Here is a 21,623-nt window from a genome sequence, read left to right as displayed (position 1 = left end):
AGGTAGCAATGGATGTGGTTGTTTCCTGACAATATTTCTTCCATTGTCTGCCTACTCTTTGTTTTTCCATTTCTAGCAATAGTTACTGATTCACGATTATCACTGACATTTCCTGCACTTTCATGATTTTCTTGAGCCCTGTCTGTTCCCCAGTTTCATTATTATCAAGCAGCTTGGCTGCGATGGACTGCTGATCTTCATCTTCATATTGATTAATTTCATTTTCACATGTATCACCCTCATCTCCAACATCATCAGCAGAGTTTTCACATGATGAGTCATTTGCGAACGACAGATCTTCATTATAGGAGTCAACTTCGAGGTAGCATGTGTTGGACTAGACTCAGGTGAAATATTTGCTCAGTTCTGCTTAGTGCTCTCTCTCATGAAATGGGGTTGATGGGTTCTTTTTGAGTCCAACCACTGTCAAAATAATTACAAAGCTGTTTTCTCTTACTTATTTGCTGATCAGCTAAGAATTGTGTTATTGTTTTACATGGAAAATATAATTCCAGCAGTCACTCCTTGAAAACGAAATGATAAACGTGTTACATTTTGATTATATGACATGCCCTTTATGGACCAAGGACTTTGGTCTCCTGAGCCTGGGTTCTAGAGTGGGTGGGGAGGAGGAACCTCACTCCAGCTAGCCCTGAATTGGCTATCTGAGGTCTCTTGTTTATGGCCTGGGTTGCAAATTCAGTTATCTCCCTGGGCCAGGTGGCTGATGTAAGTGGGTAAATCAGGCAGGTGTCAGAGAACAGAGTGGCAATTCCATGGTGGTCCAGTAGTTAGTAGGACTTGGCACTTTCGCTGCTGTGGCACTGGGTTCAATCCCTGGTTGGGGAACTAAGATCCCGCAAGCTGCAGGGTATGGCCAAAAAACAAAAACAAAAAACAAAACAAAACAAAAAAAACACACCACACACACACAGAACAGAGAGTGAAGGGGACAGTGCCAAGCTGGAATCTACAGTGATGAACCAAAGCCAGCATAATTTGCTTGTCCCATCAGAATGTGGTCCCAGCATTGACAGATTTCCATAAGAGAAACAGGAAATTTGGGTTATTTGGACATTTTTGTTTGTTTGTTTTTTTGCAGTACGCGGGCCTCTCACTGTTGCGGTCTCTCCCGTTGCGGAGCGCAGGCTTAGCGGCCATGGCTCATGGGCCCAGCTGCTCCGCGGCATGGGGGATCTTCCCGGACCAGGGCACGAACCTGTGTCCCCTGCATCAGCAGGCGGACTCTCAACCACTGCGCCACCAGGGAAGCCCTGGACATTCTTATTTTTAATTTCTTCTCACTTTCTGAGCAGCAAAATAGGTCTTGGCACTAGATCCAGTCCAAGTTCTCTATTTACGAGAACATCTTGGCACTTCCTGTATTTATTATGCTGCCTTTACTTGCTCCCATCGATGATGACCATGCAGGATTCGGTAGAATTGATTCTTGTCATAACTAACAGTACGGAATCTTACTCAGGGAAGGTTTACTAACCTACCCATTTTTGAACATTTGGCCTCTGAGTGGACTGAACATTGAACCCTGGCCTGAAAAAGCCTTTAAGATCTTGGTTCTGTGTGACGCTGTCCACCAGCTCGTAGATGGTGTTAGTAGAATTTGAACTCAGGCCTTGGACCAAATCCTGTGGTCTTTCCATTGCACTCCCCAAGGTCACCAGGTGAGGAAACCTTGTAAGCAGAAAAGACACGAGTCTAGACTGGGGCCCTCGACTGACCAATGTTGAGTTACTGTCTTTCAGTCTAGGTAATTTATTTAGCCTCTGTAAATTCTACTGCCCCATCTATATAACTACTAATACTACTATTAATGTGCTATTAAAAATAATGGGTTAATAATGAGATAATTATAAGGGCAGTTTTGGTGATTAAATGCCCTTATGTGTACAAAGTGTGTAGGGCAGGGCCAGGCCTAAAATTAGTGCCCACAAGTTCATATGTTGTCCTTAACAATCACTCATGTCATGTGAGAAACACAGCCCAGTGTCTGTCTGCACTGAGAGCATCATGGTTACAATCTGCCTCTACTATTAGACTCTATGACAGGGAATATTTGCCCCCAGTTTTTCTCACTAGTGAGACCTTCAGGTGAAACTGACTCAAAGATTTGAAGACTTATGGTCTTTTCTTTAAGATTTAGTAAAAATAATCCAGCTGACTCAGGCGTGGAGCATCAACTGGCTTATAAAGATCCTCCTTTTTGGATCATCTTTTCTTGGCCACATGGAAATTGCCACTATAGGATTTAGAAGACAGAACACAGGCTCTAGATGAAATCCAATCTGACTGAAATCTCAGCCCCACTGCTAGCCTGTTCTGCAACCAGGGCCCAGGCACAGTGAGTGACCTCTGAGACTTATGCTCCGGTAGACTCAGAAAAATGTCTTGACCTGTTCCTCTCTGTCTCTGTTCCTCTCGTCCTCCTCACCAGCATTACATTTTATTTTAATTTGTAAATTTTGAAAAACACCTTAATTGTTGCTGGTTAGTATAAAAGTTATGCTAGTGAAACACAGATCTAGGAAAAGAGAATCCAGAATTTCAGAAGTGAAGATTGACTTCATAAAGAGTACACCATCAGCTTTAAGCCCAGGAACATGCTCCAAGGTACATACTTTAATGTGTGTAGGCATTACCTTGAGACTGTTTAAAATGCAGATTCTGACTCAGCAGGTCTAGTGTGAGGCCTGGGATTATGCTTTTCCCAGGTGATGCTGATGCTGCTGGTCGGTGGACCACACTTTGAGTAGGAAGGCCTTATAAAAGCGCCACATTCATCTCCTTCTCCTACTCATGTTCCTTTTCATCCTCAAATTATACCTGTTTTCCTTCAAGCAATAATGTTCAGAATGAATGAGAGATCATGTCTTATTCAATATATTTATATTTCTGTTTTATTTAAAAGTGACCACATTTTCTGATGGGTGTGTTAATTAACCCAAGGAGGGGAATCCTTCTACAATGTATATGTACATCATATAGCCACATGGTTCACTTTAAATATCTCAATTTTGTCAATTCTACCTCAATAAAGCTGGGGAAAAAGTGACCACATTTCAACTATATTGTGAGTTAAAAAGGCCTCCTGTGAGAGAACGAGTGGTTTTCTCCGGTGCCAAACCACCACTGAGAACACTGTTTTCATGTTTAAAGATCTAAATGACCAACATAAATAATAGTAATAATGATGGTAATATTATAATAATGATGATGATGATAATGTTTATTGAGCATGTTCTTTGTCAAGCACCATGTTACCATTTAATTTAGTGTATCTCTTTGATTATTCATGATTACCATATCTGTTGGGAGCTATAAGATTGATCTGAACATTATACATGATAAACTGAAGGTCAGAATGTCTAAGGAACCAGTCCAGGGTCATGTCATAGAGCAGATACATAGCAGAGGCAGGATTTAACCAAGGCCTGGGTCCTTCAAAGTTTATGATCCTGTAGAATTTGCGTGCATGCCAGCCATGCAGGCTGGGTATAATGTGTGCTGAATGAAAATGACAGAGGGGAGAGCTTTGAGGGTAATGGTCTTTTCTTATTGCTGGGTTTCCCAGAGAGTGTCCAGTCAGAAGATCCTCCAGAATAGTGGGACAGGTATGTGGTAACCAGAAGTGACCACAATAGGATGTAGCAGATGAAGCTCAGCCCCAGCTAGGAAGGAGGCAGAGCTGTTGAGAGAAGGTCCTAAAAGATATGGATGAATCAAAAGGAAAACATGTAAGGTGATATTTCCTTATTTTGAATCTTGAAAAAGACGCAAAATGCTACTCAAATGTAGCCTGATTTTTGGAGTTCTCCTATGCTGAGTAAGACAGGGACTGAACAGAAAATCTGGTCAAACTCTGCTGAAGATTTGGCCACTTGAATGGGCTTCCAGATAGTAGCTCATGAGTAGTGTCAGGTCTAGAGTGCAGGCAATATGAGTCCAGGGGATCCCAAGGGCAGGGAATTCAGAGAGGTGGCAAAAGGCCCCCTACTAACCAGGTATTGAAGAAACTTGAGGCTCTAACACCCACCACCGTCAGCAGTATAGGGAAGTGGTAAAGAGGGTGGGCTCTGGAGCTAGACTCAACTGTTAACTAGCTGGGACCTTGGGCTCTTTTGACACCTCCTTTGCAAAGTGATATAATGGTACCTTACTTACAGAGCTGTTCTGAGGATTAAAAGAGAGATTATTTGATTATTGATTTTCTCCCTTCTTAGACAACAGATTCCAGTAGACTAGAGACAGTCCCTAATTTTGTTCTCTCTAATATTCCCAGACCTATTGGTTCTTAATACAAAGAAGAGATGAAAAATATTTCTTGAATGAATGAACAGATAAAGACCTAGCCCATAAAAACATTTAGTATAGGCCTGGCACAGAGTAGTTCAATAGATCTTTGCTAATATAAATATGAACTTTCACACTCAAGGAGGACTTGGATCAGTAGAGTTTGGATTTAAAGCCAAGGGGTTCAGCTCCTGAGTTCATATTCTTGATCACTATCTATCACTGATGTTCATTTAAGACTGATTTTTCCTTGAGACATACGTTCTTGTCATGAGCCCTCCAGGGTGGGAAGACTTGCCTCTGAACTCATACGTATCCCTTTGGACTGATCTCTGTTCTAGAGAGAGAGAGAACTATCTCAGCAGGGGCCTGATACATCTGTGGGATTGGAAGAGATCTTGTGGGCTGAGCAGGAATTATACTTTTTAATAATCTTGAATAACCCAAGCAGAGTTAAGATTTATTAATATTAAATTATGGCTCTTGTTCCATCAGAATAGCTGTATTCTTAATTATTCAGTGGAAAGATGATACATAAAGAAATCAAAAGAAGGGTAGTATTTAGCAACTTTGATCATAAAAAAACAAAAAATTGAATTACATTGATTTTTTACTTAAAATAACAGTGGATGAAAGATGGAGCTTTAGGAAATATTTATATTTTCCTTTGTAATATTTGTCTTTTTTAACTTCTTAATAATAAACATTCATTATGTTCTGATGAGAAAATATATTATTATAAAGAACCCTCCCAGAATGGTGATACTAGAAAAATCTTGGTTATTGACTCCAATCACAGCTTGTAAGTCTGAATAGTCAGGAGGCTTTTTTCTTCTTCTTTGAGGGGAATCCCTCCATCTGACTTCGGATCCAATCTCTCCTAGCTTTCAGAGACATCAATCTATGCGTTACCTCCTTTCTCATCTCATTTCCCTCTATCCATTCCCTCTCATCAGCATTTTAACTTGGCTAAAGTTTCTGCCATCTTAAAAATATTTCTCTTGGTTCTTTGTTGCCTGTGTCACCCTATTTTTCACGCATACTGAATATTATTATGTTCTATTAAATGTTTGTTATTTTAAAATATCTGCTTTTTTCATAAATGGATTTAACTCATTTATAGTTATTTACTGAATATTTATATGCCAGTGTATTATATCTCTTACTTACTGCATGTGTTTTTTTCCTTTTTCCAAACTTTGACTTTCATTAGTGGATTGAATTTACTTGGTTTCAGTTGTTCTTTAGTGTAGTTTCACAGTTATATATCTTATTTACATTTTTCTGATGTTTATCTTTAAATCTTAACTCATACATATGAAGGTATATTTTTTCCAGCCACATCTTGAGTTAATTGGTGTTTATGTCTTCCCTCTGAACAAGAGAAAAACTTTAGCATGGTTTACTCTGTCCTCCAGCCCTACCTCTTAACCTTCCATGTAATGGTGTTTTGGGGATTTCAGTCCCAAATTCTTACTAAAAATGTTTAGGTAACTCATTAATTGTTAAAATTGACCTTATGTTTTATTGTTACTTGTTTCCCTCTCCTTGTATGTCACCTTCCTCTAGCATAGATTCTTTGGTAATTTTCCTGGGGTACATCTTCAAGACAATCAAAGGGACCCTGTGGATGGTAAAGTTTCTGATTTCTTACATGTTAGAAAACATTTGAGTGCTAGTTTACTTAGGTACAAGTTTCTAAGTTTGTTATCTTTTCCTTCTAGATGCACTGTCTTCTAGACTACGATGTTGTCAATGAAAACTAATGACAATCAGAACTTTAACCTTTTTAGGTAAAACTACTTGAGCTGTATATTTTCAAATTGCTATTTTTTGTCTTTTTTCTGAAATTTCACCATAATGTATATAGGGGCGAGTCTTTTATTATTATTTGTTTTTATCTTGCTTGATGTTCAAAGGCCCATTTAACTTAAAGGTATTTTTCTTTCTTCAGCTCTAGGAGATTATTATTATTTTTTTTATAATTTCCTTCTCTCCTTCTAGAATTTCTTCTTGAGGAGCAATAGAAATTCTGGATTTACATTCTGCAGTCTCTACCTCTGTGGTCACATTGTCTTCTCTTCTTCTGTCGATGTGTCAAATCTCCCTCTGCCTTTCTCCTGTAGGGACACTTGTGATGCATTTAGGGAACACCAGGATAATCCCAGATAACTTCCCCATCTAATGATCCTTCATTTAACTGTATTTGCAAAGACCATGTTTTTCCACATGAGGTAACATGTACAGGTTCCAGGGACTGGGACCTAATATCTTTAAGGGCCACTATTCAGTGTATTCAGGGCCCCTTGGCTCCTGACTGTGGCCCGTGAGGCTAGAGTTCTGTTGCTGCTCCCGCTGTTACAGAAGCTGTCACATCCGTCTTATTCAGCCTCCCTCTGTCTTCTCACTGTCCCCACCCTTTCCCCTCTTCCCAGCCCTTGCTCTTCCTTTCAGCCCTTCCAACTCTCCCCACACGAGCCTTTTTCCTTTTCCATTTGTCTTCCGTATTTTTTTTCCGCTTCTCGCTTCTTCCCTTACACCATTTCCTCCTTCTCAAGGCTTCCTACAGTCTAACATCTCCACAGCGCCAATCAAATCTTCTCACTATCAGGAACTCTTCCACATTTCTGGTTTAAGGACATTATCTTTTCTACTTGCTTTCTAATATCAGGATTCATTTAATTGCAAAAAACAAACAAATGAAGCCAAATCAATTTCTGGAATTTCATAAAGTTTTTGGAGGGAGGAAGATATACTTTACCATCTTAATCCCTGAAATACCTCTTTATCAACCATACTTATTTTTTTTTATAAATTTATTTATTTATGGCTGCGTTGGGTCTTGGTTGGTGCGTGTGGGTTTTCTCTAGTTGCTGTGAGCGGGGGCTACTCTGTTGCTGTGCGCAGCCTTCTCACTGTGGTGGCTTCTCTTGCTGCGGAGGATGGGCTCTCTAGGCATGTGGGCTTCAGTAGTTGTGGCTCACGGGCTCTAGAGCGCAGGCTCAGTAGTTGTGGTGCACGGACTTAGTTGCTCTGTGGCATGTGGGATCTTCCCGGACCAGGGCTTGAACCCGTGTACCCTGCATTGGCAGGCGGATTCTTAACCACTGTGCCACCAGGGGAGTCCCAACCATACTGCTTTAGACTGTGAGCTTCCAGTAGCAAAACCTCTGTTTTTTTATTATTATTATTTTCGGTATGCGGGCCTCTCACTGATGTGGCCTCTCCCGTTGTGGAGCACAGGCTCCGGACGTGCAGGCTCAGCGGCCATGGCTCATGGGCCCAGCCGCTCCGCGGCATGTGGGAACTTCCCGGACTGGGGCACAAACCCACGGCCCCTACATCGGCAGGCGGACTCTCAACCACTGCGCCACCAGGGAAGCCCTTTATTTGTTTTTATTTACTTAATGCCCAGCACATGGTGATGCTCTTACTTGTTTATTAAATGAATGTCATTGTGGATTCGGTAAAATGAATCGTGTATGGTTGTTTTAACTGATTACGCAAACTGATCTGACTGCCATTTCCCATGCCCAGAGAGGGTTCTCAGAAACCCAGTGATTGTTTGGATAATAATTTGAAAACAACACTCAAGTTTCTATTAGTCCTAGTGGGTTGAACTTGAGAATGCCGTTAACCCTTTCTCAGAAGAGCAGATTGGGGGTAGGTAGCAGCTTTGTGGCTTTTTGGTACGCAGCTGTTCACTTTCAAAACTTAATTTAAAACAATAAAAAGTGTACCTTGAAATCATTTTTGTCTCCCTATTTATTTAGTATGATTTATTCTAAATGCATCTCATATCACCATAATGTATCGGAGCTCCACCACTACCTGTTATTTTGTAAGGGAAATAAACAAGACCTCTCTCATCAGATGAGTTAATTACACTGACCTATTCACTCCTCCCCAGAGATATCATAAACTAAAATGCTGCAAGCCTTTGATTCAAACAGGCAGGCTAGAAACAAGACCTATGCAGTGGTACATTTTCTTTGGAAGAATCAAAAGCTCAATACAAACTTGATCTTGGAGGGCAAGATAGCTTGAATTTATCAAATGGAGTTCCGTCTAGAGTCACGTAACGAATCTGTAGGTGAGTTGAGCTTGAACCCATTTCTCAATGTTCTGGCATTGTCTTTCAAGCTCGGGGCTTCTGAGTATCATGTGGTCATTTTCTGTACCTGCTTCATCCCGTAATGTCTCCGTCCTCTCAGGCATCTGCCTGGCGATGGCTGTGCACGTGGAGGGGCGTTTGCATCGGGCAGAGCATTGTGAAGTCTCACTTCAGCCACTGTGCAGGGAGGCATCTGCCACCAGCAGTGGTCACAGTGGCGCTCGTCTCTCAGGGAACTTAGGTGGATGTGTGTGTGGGAGGCCGCTGGGGTGCCTTAGGTCAGATTCCCCAGAAGCAAAGCCTGAGATGAGAGTCACGCGCAAGGGGATTTACTGAGCATGTACTCCCAGAAGGATTGTGTGAGGAGATGGGGGAAGCAGCGGAGGGAAGGGAAAGCAGGCAAGCAAGGTGTGAACTCAGGCAAATCCCAGCCTCAGCCTCATCCTGTGGGGAGCTCTGGGGTATAAATTACACCTCAGATCTTCTCCCAACTGGTGGCGAAGAATTGGATTTTTAGACTCCTCCTCCAGTTGGCAACTGGCTGAGAGCCAGTTGGGAGGGACATCAACACCCAGGAACTTCTGGTTCTCTTTCATGTGGCAAAGCAGCCCCCATAGCCTGTGGCAGCCCCCTAAAAAATTCACAGTTACAGGCGAAGCTCACAGGAAGTCAAGGTGAAAGCAGTGCACAGGGCACAGAGAGACTGTACGTAAAAGGGATTCAAGGGGGTGTGAGAAGAGCACAGACAGTGTCTGCTCCCTTGGGTTAGGAGTACGGAGAGTTTAATGTCTGCGGGCTGGGAAACGGGGAGGAGGATGCCCCTCTCATTCATGTATCCATGCATCAGGCTGTGTGCATTAGGCACTCTATACACAGTGCCTATGGCCTGTACACCTTTTAAGGACCTCTAAAATATTTGAGACCTAGAAGAAATTAAAAGTGAATTTAACATGTAAAGAAAAAATTAAAGTTGATTAATTTATTAATTCAACAAATATTTATTAAGCATGTACTAGGTTCTATTGTGTTCTGGACGCTGGGGTTATTACAGTGAACAAAATACAAAAATACCTGTCTTTGTGATGCAAGTAGGAAGACAATAAATAAAATAGATGTAGAGAATCTTATGTTCATAAGTCCCATAGAGAAAATAGGGCGGGAAGTGGGGGAGCAGGTGACCCACACAATGGCCCAGGTAGGGGAGGGACCGGTAACTGTAATTTTAAATGAAGTGGTCAGGGAAGGCTTCAGACAGAAGGTGACATTTGAGCAAAGGCCTGAAGGAGGTGGAGGGATTTGCCATGGTTTCATGAGGGAAGGGTATTTACAGGGAAGAAAAGGCAAATGCAAAGATCCTAAGGTGGGAGGATGCCTCATGTGGAGAAAAACAAGGAGCCCAGGGTAGCTGAGAGTGTGTGATAGGGAGAGCAATAGGAAATAAGGTCAGAGAGGAGCACAGGGCTAGACAGGGTCAGGCTGGGAGATAGCTGAAAGGATACTGACTTTGTTTAATTTAGCAGTCATAAAATCTTCACTATTTTTTAAAACATGTATAACTTGATTGTCTCACTTCCCTATAATCCCTGCTATCAGTTAGGGTGTAGAACAAGCCTATGTAACAGAGACCTCAAAATAAACTCTAACAAAATAGTAGTTTACTTCTCTCACATGCAACAGTGTGAGAGTATGTGGGTGGTTCAGGGAGAGGGGCCCAGGTTCCTTCCATCTCATTGGTCTGCCAGCCGCTGAAGCATTGTCCTTGTCTGTATCATTGACCTGATTAACCAGTTCCAGCTCATAGCAAGAAGGAATGAGGATAAAATAAATCAAGTCACTTCTGCCTAAGGAGCGGGATGTGGAAGTTCACACATGTCATGCCTGCTCATACACAGTTGACCAGACTTAAAAATATGGCCATAGTTAGAAGTACAGAAAAACCTCCAGTACGGTGACTCTGTGTCTTCTAAAACTTAGGGGATGGGGTGTGGGATTCTATTATGAAAATGAAAAATTGGAGAATGGATCCTGGGGGCAATTAGCATTCTCTGCCATATGTAATGATTGCTGGGAACTTATGGCCCAAAGCAAATCAAATAAGTGACTTAGAGCTAAATACGGATCTTTATCAAAATTCTTTCCCTTTATTTTTAACACAATAAATTATATTTAAAATGGAATCGTAGGGCCACTTACTGCGCAGTTCCAGGGATCTCCATTCAGATGTGGGATTGTGCAATATAGCAGCCCTGAGAGTGACTGTATTCTAATATACTTGAGGGAACTTAGGATGGTGACCCCTAAAATAAGTGTGCCCAGAGTTACAAAGTCTTAAGACAGCCCTGATCACTTCGGTCACATAGCACTGCAGGTCTACAAGTCAAATGTCAGCGCACCCTAGGAAAAGTGGTGTTTGCAAACTGAACTCTTGGGAGATGGACTGATAAATCTGCAAACCAATTTATTCATTTACAGCAGGCAACATAGCTAGCACAATAACTCAGCCAATCTCTTTCCCGGTATTGACTTACCTGAGAAACCAAATTAATTATCAGAAGGTTGCCCTGCTAAGTATGGAATTAGAAATAAAGGAAATTGGATGGTCTTAAGGGATTGCTCTTACAGGCTTGGATAAGTCCTGATAAATTGCCTTTAAAGAAAAAGGAATGTACTGCTCGCTGAGAACCTGGCTCAGCCCTAAGCACCTTCTCCTTGAACTCTGATGCTGACCCAAGTTTATCATCCCAGGCTTTTAGTTCAAACTTATTATTATATTACCTGTTTTTTTTTTAAAAATCTAAATTATATTTTACATCAGTGCAATTTTAGATGAGCTGTGTTCTGGCTGTTTCTAGGAAGGTAACTTCATCTCATGGATAAATGGTAATCTTTCATCAGAGATAATTTCCTCTTTTTGATCTTTCTCTTTATTCGTCAGTCTGTCTCACTTTATGTCCTTCGACCCCCCTCTTTTCCCCTCATAACTATAGCATGTGTCTCAAAAAGCTGGGAATAATATGCAGCTAAAACCACATCCTTTCTTTCATCATAGTGGTTAGGAGCCCACACTCTGGCCGAATCCCACTCCTTCCTCTTCGCGGCTGTATGGTCCTAAGTAAGCTCACCTTGCCTGACTTCTTATTTGTAAAGTGGGGATAATAATAACACTCATGTCATAGCGGTCCTGCGGTGATTGAGTGTGTGGGCCAGTTTAAAATAGCAGTGGTCTGAGAACTCCTGAGGGTCCCAGAGACGTAGGGTCCACCGAGTCAAAAGTATTTGCATAGTAATACTAAGAGTTTCTCTGCCTTCTCTCCTGAGTTGACATTTGCACTGATGGTACAGGAACGATGGTGGGTAGACCTGCTGGAACCTTAGCCTGAGTTAAGGCGGTGGCACTCATTGTCCCAGCAGTCATGGTCTTTTTCACCACAGCACACTTGCAGGCAAGAAAATAAACAAAACACCAGTTGCACTTAAGAGTGTCCTTGGTGAAGTATAACATGTCTTAATTTTTATTAAATCTTGACAGTTTTAATATTATGTGTGGTGAGATGGGAAGCGTATATAAAGCACTTCTGCTGTATGAGGAATGATGATGGTTGTCTCTAAGGAAAAACACTTCTGAGATTGAGATGGGAACTGAAGTAGCCATTGTTTTCATGAAACACCATTTTTAGGAAGAATGACTGACAAATGATGGTTATTTAGATCTCAGGATCTGGCAGTGTTTTTTGAAAATGAACAAAATTAGCTATCACTTCAAGGAAAATAACTAATGGTATTTGTTGCCAAAGATAAAATTCTTATTTTCAAGCAAAAATTAGAATGTCGGAAAACTCGAATCCACCACTCTGAGCTTAGCAGCTTTCCCATATTTAAATACTTTTCTGTCTGCTGATAATGATGGTGATATGAAATGTGAACATCTGGAATATCTTTGCAATTTGGTAAGTTGATATTTTCCAGATGACTGACGTATCATATTCTAAAGTCATGTGTGGGTAAAAGGTCCATTCAAATTGCAAGATAGACCAAATGGATATTAATGTAGCAGAGTATAAAAAGCTTATTGATATGGTTTCAGATTCCACACTGCAATGAACCTTTAAGGAACCATTACTTGTTGAGTTTTGGTGTGATATCAGAGGAGAATATCCATACTTATCTGAAAATCTTCTTAAAATACCCTTCTCTTATCTCACTATATATATATAGTGAGATATAAAATCGAGTCATATAAAATCATATAAAATCCAGTCATACATATATACATATATATATATGTATGACTGGATTTATATATATATATGTATGACTGGATTTTCCTCGTATACTTATTTCAAGCAGAAAGACATTATCACGATGGTCTGAGTGCAGGAGAAGATGTGAGACAGTAGCTAGCTTCTACAACCAGACATCAAAAGCATGCATCCCATTATATGATTTTTGCTTGGAAACAATTGTTATATTTTTATAAGCATATGGTGTTTATGTTAACATGTAATGGTTTACTATTATTATTGTTATTAACTTATTATTTTAACATGAATTAATAAATACACATTTAAAACTGTCCTGGTTTTAATTTCTATTATAAATATTGATCATTTTAAGCCATATAAATAAAAACTCTTTGGGAAGTTCAGTAATTTTTATGAGTGTAAAGCCTTCCTGAGACTTTGGGAATCACTGGTTTAGAACATTGCTTAGCACAAAGTAGGAGGTACAATTGCTAATTCCCAAATTATGCTTAACAACAATAACGACAACAGTAATAACCTTTCACTGAAGATTTATTGTGTGCCAGACACCGTGCTATTTGCATGCATTATCTAATATGATTTTTAACAAACTGCAGTGAGATAGGTACAACTGCTAGTTTTATTTTATAGATGAGGAAAATAAGGTACAGAGAGGTTAGGTAATTTGAACATGGTCACACAACTATGAAGTAGCAGAAATGAGACCCAGGCAGTCCGATTCCCGGGGCCCCTAATGAGTTGCCTTTATATTATCCCTTCATTTAAAAACTCCCACCAGCTTGACTGTAGGATCCAAGTCCACTCTCTCTTTTCAAACCAAGGTAAGTGTTTCCAGTGCTTTCTACAAACCTCCCAAATAATGCCTTTCTTGGGGTCGTACTGCTTTCCGTCAGCAGCCATCCTACATGCTCTTTTCTCTTCCTTCTACTCATTACACCCCTCAACTGATGGTGCCCTTTGTGTATAAGCCACCTCCTCAGTACCTTTGGAATGCCAACAAGTGCTGGCTTCTCTCAGGACTGGCTACATAATATGTGGATTCCAGTGCAAAATGAAAACGTGGGGCTTCTTCAAACATAATTAAAATTTTAAGACTGCAACAGCAGAACATTATCAAGCAAGGGGACCCCATGTGACTGCATAGGTCGCATGTCCATGGGGTTGACCCTGGGTTCTAGGTAAAGAAGGGAAATATCACAGCCTCTCCAAATCTCTCCTATGTTATGCCCCTTGGGCATGAAGGCAAGGGCCAGGAGCCTGTGTTCTCCCACATTTCCTCATGGGAATAGGTCCTGCAGTTCCTGGTCTTTATCCCTCTAGTCAGAGATGATCAAATCTAGCTCATAGGGTTGAGAGGCACTGATGCCATACCATTTCCTTCCTTCTCTCCTTCCTGTGGCAAAACCAGAGCCCTCGTGCTTATCTGTGGTGATCAGTTGAAGAGGGTTTGGGGGATGAGGAACCGTTCACTCTCCATAGCTGTACCAGGGGCTGTGATATTCTGCGGGCATTCTATGGGTAAAGAAATTTGATACCTAGAGAAAGTGGAGAATTTTATTTCCTAAAAAGCATGAAGTGTATGATATACTCATCAGGGCTCCTTCAGCACAGGCTATAGAAAATCAAACTACCTTAAGCCAAGGAGGGGCATTTATTGCTTTGTTTAACCAAACCGTGGGAAGGATGGAGCAGACTGGTTCCAGGAATAGGTAAATTCAGGGCTGTGACTGAGTCTGCGCTTTCACTGTTAGAGTCTTATTCCTACTTCTCTGACTGGCCTTAGCTCTAGACCCAGGGCCATCCCTGGACCAACTTCTGTGGCCAGGGAATATGATGGGATTATCTGCCCAGACTGTATCCACTCAGTGGTCAGGAAGAGGAAGGGAATGCTGTGACCAACACCCATCACTGAGCCAAGACAGGAGAGTGGGGGAAGAATCATTTGCCCCCAGAACAAATAGCTGTTCTGGGTAGAAACCTGAACGTGGCAAAGCCGTGGCACCCCCAGAATAGTCCTTTGCAGAAATGTGAACCTGAATGTTGGCAAACACTCAGCATAATGAAGGCAAGGGGGTGAGACGCAGCTTGAGAATAATCTTGTTTATTATTGTTGTTTATTAGAAATGGCATCAGGTAAGTGCTGATGTTTATATCTTAGCAAAATTAGGGGATCCAGAAAAAGAAAGGTAAAATCAGCAGAGCCCGCCTGTCCTTTGAAAGATACATGGACTCATCCACTGGATCACGTTCATGTCTGTTTTAGGATTTGGGACATCCTGCCAGTGTTTATCAGTGCCAGGGTGTGATAAGACAGTTCCTATTTCCAAACTTGCAATTGAAGGATAAATTTTACCAAGATAAAGATAAAAAGAAGCGATGACCTGGGAATTTTATCAGTCAGATCACTATATTGCATGATTCATTTATTGCATAAACACATCAAATAAAAAAAAGCAAATATGCAAAGGACACTCACTTGAGTAATGAAAATCAGCCCTCCTCCATGAACTGGTGGCCTGCAAATGATGAACTCAATGAAGAATTAACATACTTCTATTTATGTATGTCCTGTGTCTTGCATCAAAGGTAGTGTCTTTGCAGGAAGTCTATATTTGTTCTCCCAGCCCCCCAGATGGAGAGGTCAGATGAAACAGAGACTCCCAGGAGATGGGGAGGGTCCCTTTGTTAAGAGAGGGTGGAACGAATGAGAAGTCTGATTTGCTGTGGTTCGGTGATTTCTTAATATTCTTTGCAAGGCTGACCTGTTTCTAATTCCTTGAGCCTATAGTCTGAAAGTTCATTAATCTGGGCTTGGTTCATGACGCTGAGGCTTAAGACTTCTATTTTTTAAATGCCAAAGGTGTGTCAGATTGCCTTTCGAAATGTTGGTATCCCTATTCAGGCATGTACATCAGCAATTTCCTTTCTCATGGAAACATTCGCCTCACCAAAAGAGCCACCTCTGTTTTTTTGGCCCTTTGGATCTTTGCCATGGATTAAAAAGACAAACCAATCTCCCACATACACTTTCTTTTTGTCAAGACAGGGACAAACAGGTGTGTGTTTGCTGGAAGGTTGGCTGCATCACATGTACTTCCTGGGAGTGAAATTGGAGGAAAACGTGAAAATGCCAGTTTACTCCTGTCACTCTCCTCTGTGTCTCCCCATTTTCCTGAGGGTGAAGTCTGAGCTCTTTGTTGTCACACACAGGTTCTCTCTGGTCGTCTTTCTCTTTACCTCACCAATCTTACTTCTCTCTTCTCCCCAAACTTACTTTTGACCTCTAAGAACCTCGGTTCACTTTGAGGCTTTTGTAAATGCCCTTCTCCACCCTCTAACCTGGTTGATTCCTACCAGCTTTTCAGGTTTCAATTCAGATACCTCTCCTTCAGGAGGCCTTACCTGATTCCCCACGCCTGAGGTCAGGCTCCTCTTGGCGTTCCCATAGCTTTCTGCAAGGACACACTTCCTGTGAATGTAATCGCCTGTTTGTCTTTCTTGACCTATTGTTGCTTTTCTTTCTTCTTTCTTTTCCTCTTTCTCCCTCATCTCTTTCTCCCTCTCCTTCTTCACTTGAGTGCATTCTCTTTGTACAACATCAAATTATCACAGGTAAAGAATGTAGTCCTTTTGGACCGCATGCCAGATGTCTTTCATTTGTTTCTCTAGATCCATATACCAGCCGCCCTGCTTAGTGCTCTGGGAGGCTGACCATGGGGTCTGCATCGATGAGTTCTTCGCCTTCCAGTTGCCTGTTGAGCTCGGCCATTAAGGGCACCAAGTAAGATCAGAGGGTGGGGACATGGGGTACCATTCCTCTACCTCCCCCCCTGCCCTATGTCCATGGGATGGTAGTCACTCTGACAAAGGCTACAGGTTCTTTCAGTGTCCCTCTTTATGTAGTCACCTCTCTGGCTTCTGATGGTGCTTTTCATTCTCGTGCCTTCAGGCCTAGGGTTATTAATGGTTCCCCTGTCACTATTTCATATGTACAGTTCTGTACTTTGTTGCTTCCCTTAAACGCTGCCTCAGTCTATGTAAGCAATCCCTTTATTGAATGCTCCTTAAATTGCACATTTGAAATGCGCATCTCTTTCCTGTTGAGACCCTGGCTAGACTATCACCTCCAATCCTGGTTCCTGCCACTTTCCCCAGAGGTCACCCTAGTTATAACCATGTCTTCCACACCGCTGCAACCCTAGATTCTAGCACAGTGCATCACACCCATAGAAGGGGTTCAGTAAATGTTGGCTAAATGCTATTGTTGAGTCTTGAGCTCCCAGGAGAAGATGGGTCAAAAGTTGCTAACTCCAGGCAAACGCTTGTTCCCTCTGCACGTCGTAAAGATGAGACAAGATCACAGTTATTAGAGTGGAAAATTCCTTCACTGTTGAGACAGTAGATAGCCATTATGTGTTCCAATGAAAAACTCAGGAATGAGTATAAAAATAATCCACTGTACACCATGAAAAATTGAAAGCATATTCTTTTCCTTTGAAACGAGATCGGCTTTTGGAAGCTTTCACTCCAACACCCATCCATCTAAAACTTCTCTCCAAGGACATGGCTAAGATGCAGTTTGATTCATAATAAGCCTCAGGAGTTTTCCTTAAAGACATGATTACCCAGAAGGCATTGAGAGCTGTCTACAATTTCTCTGTTTCAAGAATATTTTTATCCTAAGGAAAAGCAGGATAAGCTCCAAAGTTTCACTGGAAATTCTGGCTTGTGAATTATACAGAAAACAGAAATTTTGCTTATCTGTGATTTATCCTGGCTTGGACCTCATTCCCCCAATTAGAAAGCTCAAATGTGGAGCATAAGGCCCCCATCAGAAGCCCACTGACCTGTCAGACCAGTAGTAACACTGTAAGCCGACAGCCTTTATTCTGCCCTGGTTTCATTGCTGGGCTCAGTGCCTATTTTAAAACCAAGCTGGGACTTTGTATATCAAGCCATTATCATGGCCACCGGTGGTGGCGTCCTCACTGTGTACTTTGCATGTCTTATCTCACCCCATCCTCCTATCAGCGCCATGAGGAGAGGATGCTCTCAGCCTCTCTTTTTACAGATGCTGACATTGAAACCTACCGAGAACAAGGAACTTCTCCAGCTGAGTGGTGAAGGCAGTACTTCCTTTGAAGACCAGGTTCTTGTCACTGTGCCTGCTGCCTTCTAAGCCCTCCCTCCCCATCTGAGTGGAGGTCATCAAGTCGGGGTCTGAGCTGCCTCTCCTCCTTGGCACCCACTTCTGCTTTTGTACTTACCTCATGGTGTTGTAATTATTTGTACTCAAAGGTCATGCAGTTGGATGAGCCATAGACTACCTCCCCTCCAAGGTCCTTAAAAGGTGTGAAATTTTTACTGAATCATACTTCAGGGTTACTCATTAACATCTCTGACTATATGTGATCCTCTCTGGTTTATTAGGTCCCTGTTTAGGACTCCACTGAAAGGAGCGACTCATTGCCAAACAATCTACTGCTCCTTAGATTCGTGGAGTAGACACTCAAGTTAGCAGACATCTTTCTCCAAAGCCCCATCTCTTCCCTCTCCCCAAACTTTCCCATGTCTCATTCTTCTTTCCCTTTGAAATGTCCTTGTTATCCCCATCTGCATCAGCTGGTTCCATTAGGGCACAGGTTCCCTGACTTACAAATGCAAGGGATTTACTTCACCACCAGGCACTGGTTTGGTGCAGTTCACCTTATTCAAGAACGTGAGCACTCCCCAAGATGTTTCCAGACATTGTCAGATGTCCCCTGAGGCCAAGCTAGTTCCTATTTGAGAACCACCGGTGTAGCAAATGACAAGTGGCATATTCTTAACACGCCAAGACTCCCTGGAGCATGATTCATGGTGACTATGAGTATTCTCCAGGAGCAAGGCAGTATGGAGTCCCCCAAGTGAGGATCTCAGTGGGTTTGTTTTCTTTTGCATTTTATGCCCATTAGGAGCTCAGGGGCTTATTTCTGCCTGAGTGGTGTTTCAGGCTGCAATAAAATCTTGAAGGACACTTGTCTCTGGCTATCAGGTGGTCATGGCTCAGTGCATTGTCTCATTCAGTCTTTATAATAACTCCATAGGTGGCTATCATTATGCTCTTATTTTATAGATGAAGAAGCTTAGAGAGGAAAGGCACATGTCAAGGTCATATAGCTAGCAGGTGATAAAGCCAAGAACTGAGGCTAGCTCTTTTTGATTCCCGACATTCATTGGTTGATCACTACTACTTCTCTGGCAATGAGAGAGGGTTCTCTGACTCTTCTACTTGAGGAAGAAACATAGGAAATAAAATGAGTGGTGAAACTCAGATCTTGGTCAGACATTCAGGAGGCTGGCTCTTCTCTAACCAGTAAACCAATGGCAGTTACCCTGCCTGTTGTCCCTCCCAGATAACTCCCTGAAAGGGGCCAGGTAATGATCCTTCCTTCTTCACATCTGTCTGCCTGTCTAATATCACAGTTTCATGTTCCATCTAAGGAGCAGGCGGGCTTTATATGCGATTGTTCCGTTGCTGTTAGATAAACGTTGGTCTCCAGTTTGCTATCACACCATTATCTTGTTTTGTAGGTTATGTGAGAGCAGGACAATGTCTATATTGCCCGCCACTTTATTCTCAGCATGTAGGGCTCTCAGTGAGCACTCACTGAATGAATGAATTAATAATGGATAACTCCATCTTGAAGAAGAGTAAGCTAATTTTGACTTTCATTGCTTTTCTCAGAGTTTTAGTCCATGAGCAGGAACTAGCAATGGACTTAACATGGTTTCTAGGTAACTGATGTAGACTCTTAAAATGTCCAGGAGAGTAAGTCTGTGTACCCAGCATATACCTCTTGAATGAGAGTAAATAATAATATGGTATTTCTTAAAAAAGAAAAAAATGATACTCAGTATAGTTTGGGGATACATTCGCCCATCATTATATAACACTGACAATCCTAGTGGGAATGATTTGCCCCTTGAATTCCCTTTAGGTTCTTCTGCTTGGGCTGGGGAGAAAGTCTCACTTGGTTCTAGTGTAGTATAGTACTTAACATCACTTTATCACTTGTTATTCTCCTTTTTTAAACAAAACAAGAGCACAGTTCAGGCTTAGACTCTTCAGTAGCTAAGTCTATATAAAAATTAACAGCATTTTTATGCTTATATTGTGATATATCTGTTATCCGTCTAAAGCAAGGTGGTTATCTAGTTAAAGCAAGTGATACTTGCCGCTTTACATTTATGGTTTTCATAAATCATTTTCAGTTAAATAAATTTAGCTAGGTAAAAATAAAGGGAAAGTTGATTGGAAGAAAAGTATTTCATATCTTTATAACAGTTGTTACACAGATACGGCAAGAATTGTGTATGAGGTACACAAATGGATGGAGTTTGAGAACTGTTAAGAAGATGGAACTGGTTTTGAATCCTGAATTTATGCTTTGCTAGTAATGTGGCCTTCAGCAAGTTGTTTATGTTTTCCAAGCCTTGGTTCTCCCCAAATAGAAATGGGGGAGTACATCATAGTTTTCTTATGAAATTGTAATGAGGTAATACATGTAGGACACTTGGCTTATTATCTGGCATGTAGGAATCACTCAAAACATGGTTGCCATTTGTTGTTATGATTATATTTTATTTCTCCATGAGCTGATACCATTATTAGATGAGCTGTAGGCAAACCCTGGCATAATAGGGAACTGAAAAATAAGACTTCTCTTATTCCTGACATGGCCTGGCTTCATCATATCGACTGGAGCGGCCTGAATAGACAACAGCTCCCGATAGCTAATTACTGTCAGATGGATCAGCAGCCGCCAGCTCTTCTAAAACTGTTATTTTTGGCACACGTTCCTCAACATTTTCCTGGTATATAAATAATGATCCCATACAAGAAGTCACTTCCTTTACTTTCTTTGGTGTGCATTTCACAAATGGCTTGTTTTGGCGGGCCCTCTGGGAAGTTTCATTATCATAGCTACAGGTGGTTCATTAAGATTTCATTTTGGTCAAGGAGGGTGCCTGGTTACATCTGCTTTAAACATCTTTAGACCATAAAGATTTGGGAAATGCTAGATTCTCTTGGGTCTTGACTGTCTATTCTGTGTCTTGGGGGCAGATTCATAAGAAATTTCTGGGTAAAATCTTAGAATTCGGCTTTAGAACTGGATTGTTCTAGCTTCTCTTTGTTCCTGTCTTCCTCTCAGCTCCTCTAATACTCCAAGAATGAAGTCCGATCACCAGGGTTGTAACAGAACCAAGTGGTGAGAGAATCTTAAAATGCTATCAATAAGGAAAGTATCAGAGAGTGAGGAAACTTGGAGAAAGGGAAGGAGGTAGTGCTTGGGGGAGGGACCCTGGATTCTGGGGGTCCACTCATTACTTTCAAGGGGGCAACAGATAAAAGGGTAGAGTCAGAGAGTTGCTTTGTGCTTGGGTTCATCTCCTTGGGGGACAAGAATTCCCTCCCAGCAGTGTCCGACCAGTGGAGTACATCCATTAGCCTGGAGGTCTGCCTGCTTTTGCAGGGAGCCAGTATAACTTCGGCTTAAACAAGAGAGCAGTTCATTTTCCTCTAAGCCTGAGGCTGGTGTGGCAATCCCACAGTGTCTGTCTCCCAGACATCTTCTTCCTTGTTCTTCCTGCATTGCTAGGGCTGCTTCCTTGTCTGTCTGGCCCAAAATGGTTCACCACCGTGTCCACATTTGTGTCAGGGGGGAGAAGTAAATGGAGAGCAGTGAGCAAAGCCATTCCTTTCAAGGTCATGAAGTAGAATTTTCACACATCACTTCTACTCACAGCCCTTAACAAACATTTACCAAGCACCTTGGACCCAGGCACCATGAGTAAGGCATATTGAATTTCTACCTCTAGTATAGGAGGCCAGCTAGCATTTTTCAGGGGCTATGTTCTCAATTCCTTGCCAAAAGAATATTTATCACATTTTAAGA

Source organism: Monodon monoceros, unplaced genomic scaffold, assembly GCF_005190385.1.
Source record: "Monodon monoceros isolate NGI ecotype Baffin Bay Population unplaced genomic scaffold, NGI_Narwhal_1 Super_Scaffold_13, whole genome shotgun sequence".
NCBI lineage: Eukaryota > Metazoa > Chordata > Mammalia > Artiodactyla > Monodontidae > Monodon > Monodon monoceros.
The sequence above is the reverse complement of the archived record's forward strand: the minus strand, read 5'-3'. Positions refer to the sequence as shown.